The following is a 10,569-nucleotide window of genomic DNA, read 5'->3' on the forward strand; positions in this document are numbered from 1 at the left end:
CACTGTTCAAGAAGACCACCTCCAGGGCTCATTGATGAGGAGTTCTGAAATTGACACAACGCTGACAGCTTCATGAATTGGCTGCTTTCGGTGGACTCGAACATGCATGAAGTGGCAACACCCAAGTCGCTGGTAAGAAGCTAATTTTGTTGCGCTAACAGTCTGTTTAGCGAACAAAAGCTAATTGCTACCCTGAGCAGTGCTGTTAATTTTAACACTTTCGAAGAGCGTACTGTTGTTGCCCGTTCCTGAAAAATAAATAACGGACACCTCATAAGCCGACTTGATTACCTGTAACCTTCCTGGCGTGAATTTTTTTAAATAATGATTTTTTTTTTCCGTGTGTGGAACGATTTTTAACGAATTAAATCTGAGGTGAATGCGATGCACATTTTTGAATAATATGAACACATGAAGTTATAGAAAACATGCTTAAAACAATAAACATCAAAAGCCAAGAGCAATTGATGACACAACTGCATTGCACAAATAGTGAAACAGTACCAATATCTGTTTACAGTTAACTAATCTCATTTTTCCCTATATCGCCCAAAAATTCTCACAATATACATTAATAATCATTCCATAAGATTTACATTACAGCCTTCACTTTTGTAGGTATAAAAAGCAGGATTGAAAGCCATTGACATGAAATAAACTCCAGCAAAATCGAAGCTGAGCCAAATATTATTGCCAGGTTTCGTCATTGCTCTGTCAAATGTGTGCTATGTCAAACTAAATAATTTGCAGCCATCGAGTAGTGGCAGAATCATACCCAAAATAAACAGGAGGTGAAACAAAATAGTGTTGGGGAAAAAAAATCTGAGAAATAGCAGGATCACAAACCCGGAGGTGCGATCATGGGCCTTTTTTTGTACGGTAGATCCCAGCATACACGTGACTGGGCACCTGCAGATTTGCATAATTGTGGATTATTTTTCCCTCAATATTTTGTAATGTATTTTCTTTAGTTTTTTCAAAACACGCAACTTATATCCCAGAAAATACGGTACTCCTTTCATCTGTCAAAATGTGCATTTTATTTTGATTTATTTTCCCCATCACATTTCAATGGCCGTCAATTATCCACGTTCACGATTGCTGTCATCCGCAGATAGCAGTGGTCTTCTGTATTTAATTAAAAAAAACACTATCAAAGGGAGTGTAAGAAATTAACTCCTTTTATAAAATGAAACTACATACAGTTGTATGTTCTTGCTGACTAGACAAAACTGAATTACAGATATCTGCAACATATACAGTTACTCCTAAAGTGAGCATCTCAAGCAAAACTCAAAATAAAATGGATTTCTTAATAGAAATTCTGTGCAAAAAATACCACATCTAGACTTAATGTAAGAATAAAACATTTTTACAATATGTTTATTTTTATTAATTGTGTTTGGTGTTTGTGGCAATACCATACTGACTGAGCAGTTATTTTTAAACATGTATTTTTTTAGGTAATGCTTTTTTAGAATTTAAAAGTAATCATATTCACCAGTTACTCAAAAGCAATTTTTATATTTATTAATTTTTTTTTAACCATGAAGGTCAAATGTAAAATATGATGTTTGGGAATGTGTGTGCATTCTGGTGTGTCTGTAAAATCTAATGTGAGCCTTGAGTGTAATTTCCATATGAATGATTGATGACAGTTGTGGGATGATCTGCGGTCATTTTATTTTGGAAAAGACCAGTAGCAGCACCACGGGGGTGCCTTGAATGGCGCCAGTGGAATAATTTTCATATTCTCATTACATTGAAGAAGGGTAAAGAAATAAATATGAAAGAGGACACATCAAAGCTTCGGCATCACCCGGGTAGAAATTACTATTCCGAGTACGCCATCCAATATGAAAATAACTTTGAAGTTTCATGTTAGTCTTTTGTAAGGCCCCTCAAAGGCTGCAACGAGATCATCAGGTTGTCATTGTGCGTGTACGGGCTCAGGTGACCTTATCTACACTGGGGCTGCCTTTAATTGGATGGATCTGTGCAAAGGCTGCTCTTTAGTGGGACATGATCTTCGTCTGGGTTCACGCAAGTGTCAAAATAACGCGTGATTAGAATGTGACTTTTGAAAACGTAACGGGTTTATGATGTGTACTGCAGTAAATGGACAGCAATCTTGCAACAAGGCGGCCGTTCTACATTTCATTGCTTTTTTTTTTTTCTTTCTTTTTTACATTTTTTAAAAAAATGTTTTTTAATATATATATATATATATATATATATATATATATATATATATATATATATATATATATATATATATATATATTTCAGTATTATTTTCCATTGCACTAACTATTCTCTTTTTTATCTAATTTATATATTTATTTGAATTATTGTTGTATTGCACTGGAGAGGGGAGCTCTCTAATCTCGTTGCACACTTGAGTACAATGACAATAAAGGGATTTCTGATTCTGATATATATATGTGTATATGTGTGTGCTTCACAGCTGCCACACATCTTTCTCCGTTTTCAGATCACACCTTTGAAATTTATAGGACTCATTTTTACCATAACTTTTTTGACACCATTACTGTTGAATTGGAGCAGGGGTAAGCAAACTTTTTGATTGGTGGGCCACAATGGGTTCTAAAATTTGACAGAGCGGCTGGACCAGGAGCAGATGGATGGAGTGTTTTGGTAAGATCACCTCACCGGAGAAAAAAACACCATTTTATTTGAAATAAAAATGAACAAGAGCATTAAAACCAAATGTCTTTGAAACACCACATTATTTACAAAATAAAATATTAACAAGGCCTATTAATGTCATTTATTATTTAAATTCGGCGGGCCGGATTAAAAAGTTTAACGGGCCACATGTGGCCCCCGCGCCGTAGTTTGCCCACACCAGAATTGTAGGCTGCAAGTTATCTTTTAAGTGCAGTAGAAGTCCAACAACATGCATTTCTTGCATGTTTGCTCCAATTTATGCCAAGCGTGGTCGCAGTTTGGAAAACATTTGCGTGCCGCCCCGCTGTTCTCCCGGGCTTACGGAATATATCTCCATGTAAAGTAGGGCCGGCTCAGACACGAGCGAGACCCCCTCCTCGAGGGGAGGCCATAGCCTTGGGCCCTGGCTACAAAACATCTCAGTAGTCGAGCCCCCTCGATGCTCTGATTGATGCACCGTGGTGACACAGTCATTTTCCTTGCCGCAGTAACTCTGTGTCACATTTACACAGTTCCTCCCTCCACCTCCATCAAAGCGCAGTGCTCCTGGCTTCTTAACTTACCCTCAAAAACAAGGGGGGGGGGGCTTGGTGTTAATGGCTGCAGGAGCTGACGGAGCATTCCTACTGTAGATGTTAGTTTGACGTCTCTTCGCTGAAGACCAGACCGGATCTGAGTCGTTTGGCTGCAGTACGTTAAACAAAAGTTTCTCCACTGGTTTCATTCCAGTTGTTCATATGCGTTCACATGGTGACTGCGTTTCCTTGAAGGCGTTTCAAGAGACATGGCCTGCTTTGAGAGTGAGAGATTGTGAAAACACAAGCTAAAAACTGAAGTACAGTAATTGGGCCACAGTGCAAAACATCAAAACAGAATGACTTGCAAATTCCTTTTCAAGCTATATTCAGATGGATGCAAAGCCCGAAACGTATCAAATATTCACTACCATTAGTAACTTTGTGAGTTACTCAGTATTCGCGAAAATATAGTGTAACCCGTTCAGAAAATGATGCAAGTGACTTGGGATGCTGGAGACAGATTTTTCAGACCTAATACAGCCCGTTTGAGTACTCGTTGATTGAGTATCAATATTTGATAAAGGCTTTACGCCTTGTAATTTTGATGAAAATGTGTTTTCTTTGAAACAAATAATGTTGAAAAGACAAACTTTTATTGAACATGATACATTTTTCACACAAATTTAGCTTCTTTAGCAAACGTAATAATTATTTGCCCCTCTAGGTGGCAGTGTGGTGCACAAACGCAAACGATTTGGATGAAAACATCTCGGCAAATTGGTTTTCACCGAGTAGGCAGAATAATTGCCCGTAAGTACGGCCAATAATCTTTCTCTGTATGTTGCTGCTATGCTGTTTGTGTTTTAAAGATTTATAGCGTTGATGCTGTTTGTTAGCCTGCCTTTAGCATTTCGCATTGTTAGCATTAACTGGATGCTTGTGAGCTAAAGCTGTGTCTGCTTGAATATGCATTTATCTGCTTCTATAACTGTCACGTCGTCCACACACACGCGACCGGTTTGAAAGCAACATGGAGGGAAAGAAAGAAGGAAGTGGTGAGCGCCATTCACTGTGACAAAGACGTTGAAGGACTGATTTATCTTGATCAACGTTTCCTAAGAAAAGTGGGAGCTGTCAGAGTCAGCTGCGTCACGTATCAACAGATTCACGATTTAAAACCATATAAACTATAAAAATGGTTAAACTTGGCACTGTGAATAAAATATTTTAATTATATCGCGGTGACACCGCATGTCATCAACGTATTGTAATTGCGCGCGGGGCGTGTGTGTGTGTGCGTGTGCGCGTGTGTGTGTGGGGGGGATACACACGTGGGTGCGTGTTTGGGATGTAAGGAGTGCGGGTACAACTTTATGGAGCAAGCAAATCTAGTTTTCCTCGCAGTTTGAATAAAAGTTTCTCTCTCTCTCTCTCGCTCTTTCTTTCTGTCTTTCTTTCTTCCATCACTCCCTCTTTCATCCTTCCTTCTTGCCTTCCTTCCTTTCTTCCTTCATTTCCTCCTTGCTTCCTCCCTCCCTTCCTAACCTAGCTCTCTCCCAGCCCTCCCCCTCTTTCTTCCTTTCTCCCTCAATCCTTCCTTCCTTCCTTCCTTCCATTCTTCCTTTGTTTCTTTTTTTCATTTCTTTCTCTATTTGTTTTTCTTTTTTCTTTGTTCCTTTCTTCCATCACTCCAACCCTCCCTCCCTCACTAACTCCGTCACTCCCTCCCTTTCATCCTTCCTTCCTTCCTTCCAAAGCTCTTCAGTAAAACTCCAGCATTTTATCTGACTGGGCCATCAACATCATAACGGTTAACATATCTTACTTCCAGCCGCCGTTGTGGTCTCCATTCTCACTCTGTGTGCTGCTCACAGTAATCCCGCGACTGAGTGATAATCAGTCAAGGGTGTCGTCCACCCCGGTTCGGGTCCAGAATAAGATGAACGGATGGCAGACCATCGGAAGAGACCGTTCAGTATCACCCGTTTGTTGTGACACATCTAACATCAGTTTGGGCAGAGCTACTAAGTAGAGCGCAGGAAGTCCTGGCAGCGAACGTGCTCGGTTCATTTTCTGATGTGAGACTTGAAATGATGTTTTCCTTTAAGTGAATAACCGACTAATTGTGGGCCGGCGTGTACGGTTGCCATCTGTCGAGGGACCTGATCCGGTGTTCTGCCAACTCTCCCGAGCCTTTAATTCAGCAGATGCCCTGCAGCTGTGTTTTCACATCATCACATGCAAGACATTTGGCTTCACATTCGACTAACAAAGTGCAAAAAAAAATTAATATCGAGGCCAAGCCAAGGGATGCTTTGCGACAGTTCTCGGGTGGCGAAAATAAAGGTGCAACATGACTTTAAAGAGGTATACTCGAGGATATAAGAATGCTAACTTTGTCATGTGAGGGACCCAAGGCGATACACGCTTGTCTGTCGTGGCGGAGATAACGCATTTGTCGTGGGTGGCAATGTCTCATCCGGAACTAGCAGCCATACTCGATTCTTAATTTTCCTTTGACCCAGCAGTGACCTGATCTTATGGGCCCGTTGGGTGGAATTTAATGGTCCCGTCGCATTTGGATGCTTTATCCCATCATGCAGGAAACATTACAAGAGTGGAGATGCTCGTAGAAAAGATGTCACATGGTACCCTGTGCAGGATTAGATTGCGAGCTGGAAGAGTTTACTGCAGAGAGCGAGATGGCGACTGCGAGCGCATCCAGACTTCAGTCGCAGCCATCAAAGCAGGTGCAAAGATGGATCAGGTCAACAACTTAATCCATTCTTTCATGCCTGTCACTTCTGGAATCAGCAACCCCCATCTGAAGACCGGTTGATACGCAGTCCCTGACATCTTGGGCACCCTGATAAAGAAGCGCTCAGGGTCCGGTGTTAACAGGATTATTACATTCAGCTAGATTGTGTGAGCTACTCTCAATAACGCGAAATATAGGACGGAAGATTGTCGTCACGCAAATGCATTGGATTTGATGAATTTTTCGTACAAAAATCCAGGAAACGTTTTGCCATTTTATTATTGAGCCCACTGTTTTAATAGTGTACAATTTGAGTTAAATAAGACAGCTTTATAGCCATACTGTACATCAGGGCTGATCTTCGCTCCATTGGCCACCTTATAACCGACTGGGGACTAAACGCATCACACTAAACACCAAATGAGTTGCGCGATTAATTGCCTGAACGACTCACTGAAGACTCGCCTCGAGGTGCAGACGTTGGCTCTCTGAGCTTAAATGAGATCTCCTATATACCATTGAGATAGCCCACTACAAATATGACACACCTGTCATCCCGCTTAATGGTTAATGATGGCGTCCCGATGCACCACCATCCTCCGCACGCAGGTTCAAGAGTGAATGTCAAGTCACCGTTGTGTGCTTAACGTTCACAACTCCATTGAGGTAGTTGGCGCATCCCATTAAATATTTCTGCTCCAGTGTCACCTTATTTCGTTACCGCACAACAAAAGAAAAGAGGCATTTGATTATTTCTCCTATTTTGCACCCGCCCCCCACGCCAGCCATTCGTGGGGCCACTTAGTCTATTTACCGCAACCCTATTCTCATTATCATTCTTGGAGACCTTTACGGGTGGAAAAAAAAAGCAGAAGGAATTATTTTATGTTGCAGAGATGAAGGGTAGTTTTTGTGTGATGGTTTCTGGAGGGGAAAAAAAAAGTGCCGGAGGGGGTGTACGTTCTGTCACCCAGATGAGATTGGCTGTGCTGTTCTTCGAAGCTTTATGCATATACAAGCAAAAAGCAATTATTTTGCTGAAACACTTCATTCATTCTGACTGTATAGCACACTGGGCCACATTATCTGTAATACCGCAGCAGGAAATGCAATAAACAGGCTGCCTTTCCTGCAACAGTTTTGTAGTACTTACAGAAATGAACTTGAAAATGAAGCTAAAGCATCCACAGACGACGTTTGCTTTATGGGAAAATTTAGATTTATTTTTTTCTACGACAAATTATTTATTTATTTATTTATTTTTTATTTTGTTCCCCCCAAGACAAATTATTATTTTTTATTTTTTTAAATCCCCCCCAAGACAAATTATTAAATTAATTAATTAATTAATTAATTAATTAATTAATTAATTACTTTATTTATTTATTTATTTATTTTTTATTATTTATATTTTATTATATGATGTGAAAGCCAGTGTGTGGACAGGGGCTTCGTACTGGCGTGGCTGCTTTTGTTAGAGTGCCTTGTTGTTGTGTGGAACAGCCCTGCGACAACCCAGTGGTGTTATAATACGCACACTGTCCCAATCCTGCAATTTTCATCCGCTTGTACACCACGTGCACTTTCGCTATGTGTGGTGTTGTGTGGGTAATGGGATTGGCCCTGCGATTCTGAGTGCATCCGCACTAATCAACGCGAATCTGCACATCAGGCTGTGTTTACCGACACCTGGTTTGGGTTAGCTACATCTGTGAGATCATTGGACGCCGTGTCTAATTAGCTGTAATTATTCATGCTCAGGATAAGAAGAGCTGTGCCAAAGCTGTCACTAATTATTGATCTCGGTCAGCTTTTGTGTGTGTGTGTGTGCACGCACGCCTGCAGCATACAGCTATATTGTGTATTGATTAGATGCAGAAGTGTTAAGTCTCTCCAAGTCTTCAAGCAAGCCAACAAACATATTCTCATTGCGTTTTAACACATCCATATTAAGCACTCCAATAAACTTTTATGTCGCCCTGCTGTGTCATGAAAGATTAAAATTGCTTAAAGCTGCTTCAATCAATATTTCACCATCATGCCACACATTGCGTCTTAGCCATGCGGCAATTGATTGCGATGATGATGCGTGAACATGCTCCGTGTTTTCGAGCTTCGACGTCATCGCTATCCGGTGAAAGGCCTGCTGGGAGTCCGCTTCAATTTTTGCATGTTAAAATTGCCCCGCTATACAAGCGGTGACAATGTGTTTTGTAACGCCATGTTTATAACATGTATCAAACTAAATATAAAACAAAGTGAAATACAAGTTGTGTATTTAACATAGAAAGTCCACGTAGCTTCATGCGAACAAAAGTGCAAAAAAAAACATAGATGGGCTCATGATCGGTGTTATGCCCAAAGTAAATTGGAACACAAACCGCTGAGTAGCACATGTAGACAGACATTCTAAAAATTCTCACAGGCATATATTCTTTATCCACTGCACTTCCTTTTGGGGCGACAGAACCCGAATTGTCTATCACTAACCTACGCTAACACAGTCGTGTCATCATCGCCATGAATATATGAACGCCGTACGTTTAATATAAAACAATAAATCCTAAGAAGTGAGTACACGGGTACTGAAGCGTGTCTACTAATGCCCACGTATTCTTCCACCGTTGAGTTCATTGCGTTCCGTTCATAACCTCGAAATATCTCGTATAACGCACCAAAGACCCTCGTGCACAGTTGTCTTGAATGGCAACGTGCAAGTCGACTCCAGAACGATTGACCAAAAAGGCACCACAGCTTTAAGATCGGTGAAATTAGAGCAATAGTTGGCTTTGAAGGACAATTAATAAGTTGAGTACGGGCAAGAAGCGGTTTTCTCTCTGAGGAATACAAATTTGACTCTGGTCGTGGATTCCGGGGGCTGAGGGCGAACTTGACTTTGGACCTTAAAGGCATTTATGCATTTAAGCCTTTGGTGAAAACGACGATGATTAAATCTCATTCTGACTTGACCCTGTTCACATAAAGGGGGCAATTTGGAATGATGATTGGCAGACGAGAAATCTTCCACCTGAGGGTCGGAGGCCTCTGTCATGTCGAATGTATGTATTTGTGGCACACGCTGACAATTACTTGGCGCCTCGAGCCGATGCAGAAGCACATTTGACCTGATCTCTGTCAGGAGGTGGCTGTCCTCACGTGCATCCGCGCGTCCTGGGCTGGCAAGGGGGCGAACCCTGGATGGCAAGAAAACAAAAGCATGAGATTTTTCATCAGTTTTTTTTTTTTTTTTGCATTCTGGGACTTGTAAATTTCTCTACAGTTCTCTGGCAACCATTTAAATGAAACAATAAGTCAATCAGTGGGATTGCAACTGCTGCGTTAGTCGAGCCAAGTGCTGTCTAACCTCGTGCATGGGTGGAGTTTTCTTTCTTTTGTCATTTGCGCAGCAGCTCTTCGTTTGCCGCCATTGTGGGAGTGAACACAGCTTTGTGTTGAATTTCAAGTTCAGAGAATGACAAACAATTCTGCTATCAGGATTAACCTTCTCCTTTGCATTCATCTTTTTTTTTTTTTTTTTTTTGGCCAGAAAAAATAACTCACTTGAAGTCATCTGCTAGTAAACAATTTTATCTTAATCAGTTCTCATTAAATAGGACACCTTTTATGAACTCTTTACCTGGAGACTCATTTAAGGAAAGTGTGCAGAACACTTGAGGCCTGGTAGCAAAAGCAAAAAGATCTTGTCAAATCAACACCTTCTGTATCTTGGCGTGCAAAGCTTTTTCCAAATTGATCTGCTTGACTCGCACCAAATGTACCTGACACTCATCAATCCCCGAGTGTGAGTGTGAGTGCGCATGATTGTTTGTCTTTGTGTGCCCTGCGATTGGCTGGCAACCAGTTCAGGGTGTCCCCCGCCTACAAGACAGCTGGGATAGGCTCCGGCACCCAGTTCGTAAACATAAAGTGCATTTTATTATTTGATTTAGTTTTCCAGTCCACCCACACTCTCTGCAGCTGGGTCAGTGACAGAAAAAAAAAAGAAAATAAAGCAAATGGATGTACGGCTACAAATTGCAACTTTGGCTTTGAGTTTTTTCCAGCAACATTTCAACCTGTCACATTCTCACCATCCTGTAATTACCCTCCGCCGTTTTGTCAGCAAGTAACAGATGAGCCATTATGCACAACAGTTATGCGCTAATTTCAAGCTCATTCGACTGCTGTCATGTTTATCACTCACCGTTATGATCGCTCATCACCTTGTTTGTTTGAGTTTACGCCGCGATAAATTGAAGCCGTGGCGGCGGCGGCAGCAGTTTACTTTATACTAACAATAAAAGTTCCTGTTAAGTAGTTTTGCCTTTGTCCGTTGTTCAATTTTAATGCAGTGCCGGCCGGGGGTGTGCGAGTGCGCACGCGTTGCAATTTCAATCAGTCTGACCTTTGCCTGACCTTGCCTGAGGAAGCACCTCTGAGCCGCAGTGCGAATGTGCGAGGCCTATCAACAATGCCAGTTAGTGCAGTTTTTTAACTGTGGGGAATGCGTTTTTTTTCTTTTTTTTTTTTCTTATTCTTCTATCTGTCAATCGGCGAACAACAATCCCATTTTTCTGAGGCCATTTCTTCCCATGGCTGTTG

Source organism: Idiotropiscis lumnitzeri, chromosome 7 (genome assembly GCF_059441095.1).
Source record: "Idiotropiscis lumnitzeri isolate Australia: NSW breed Sydney's pygmy pipehorse chromosome 7, RoL_Ilum_1.0, whole genome shotgun sequence".
Lineage (NCBI taxonomy): Eukaryota > Metazoa > Chordata > Actinopteri > Syngnathiformes > Syngnathidae > Idiotropiscis > Idiotropiscis lumnitzeri.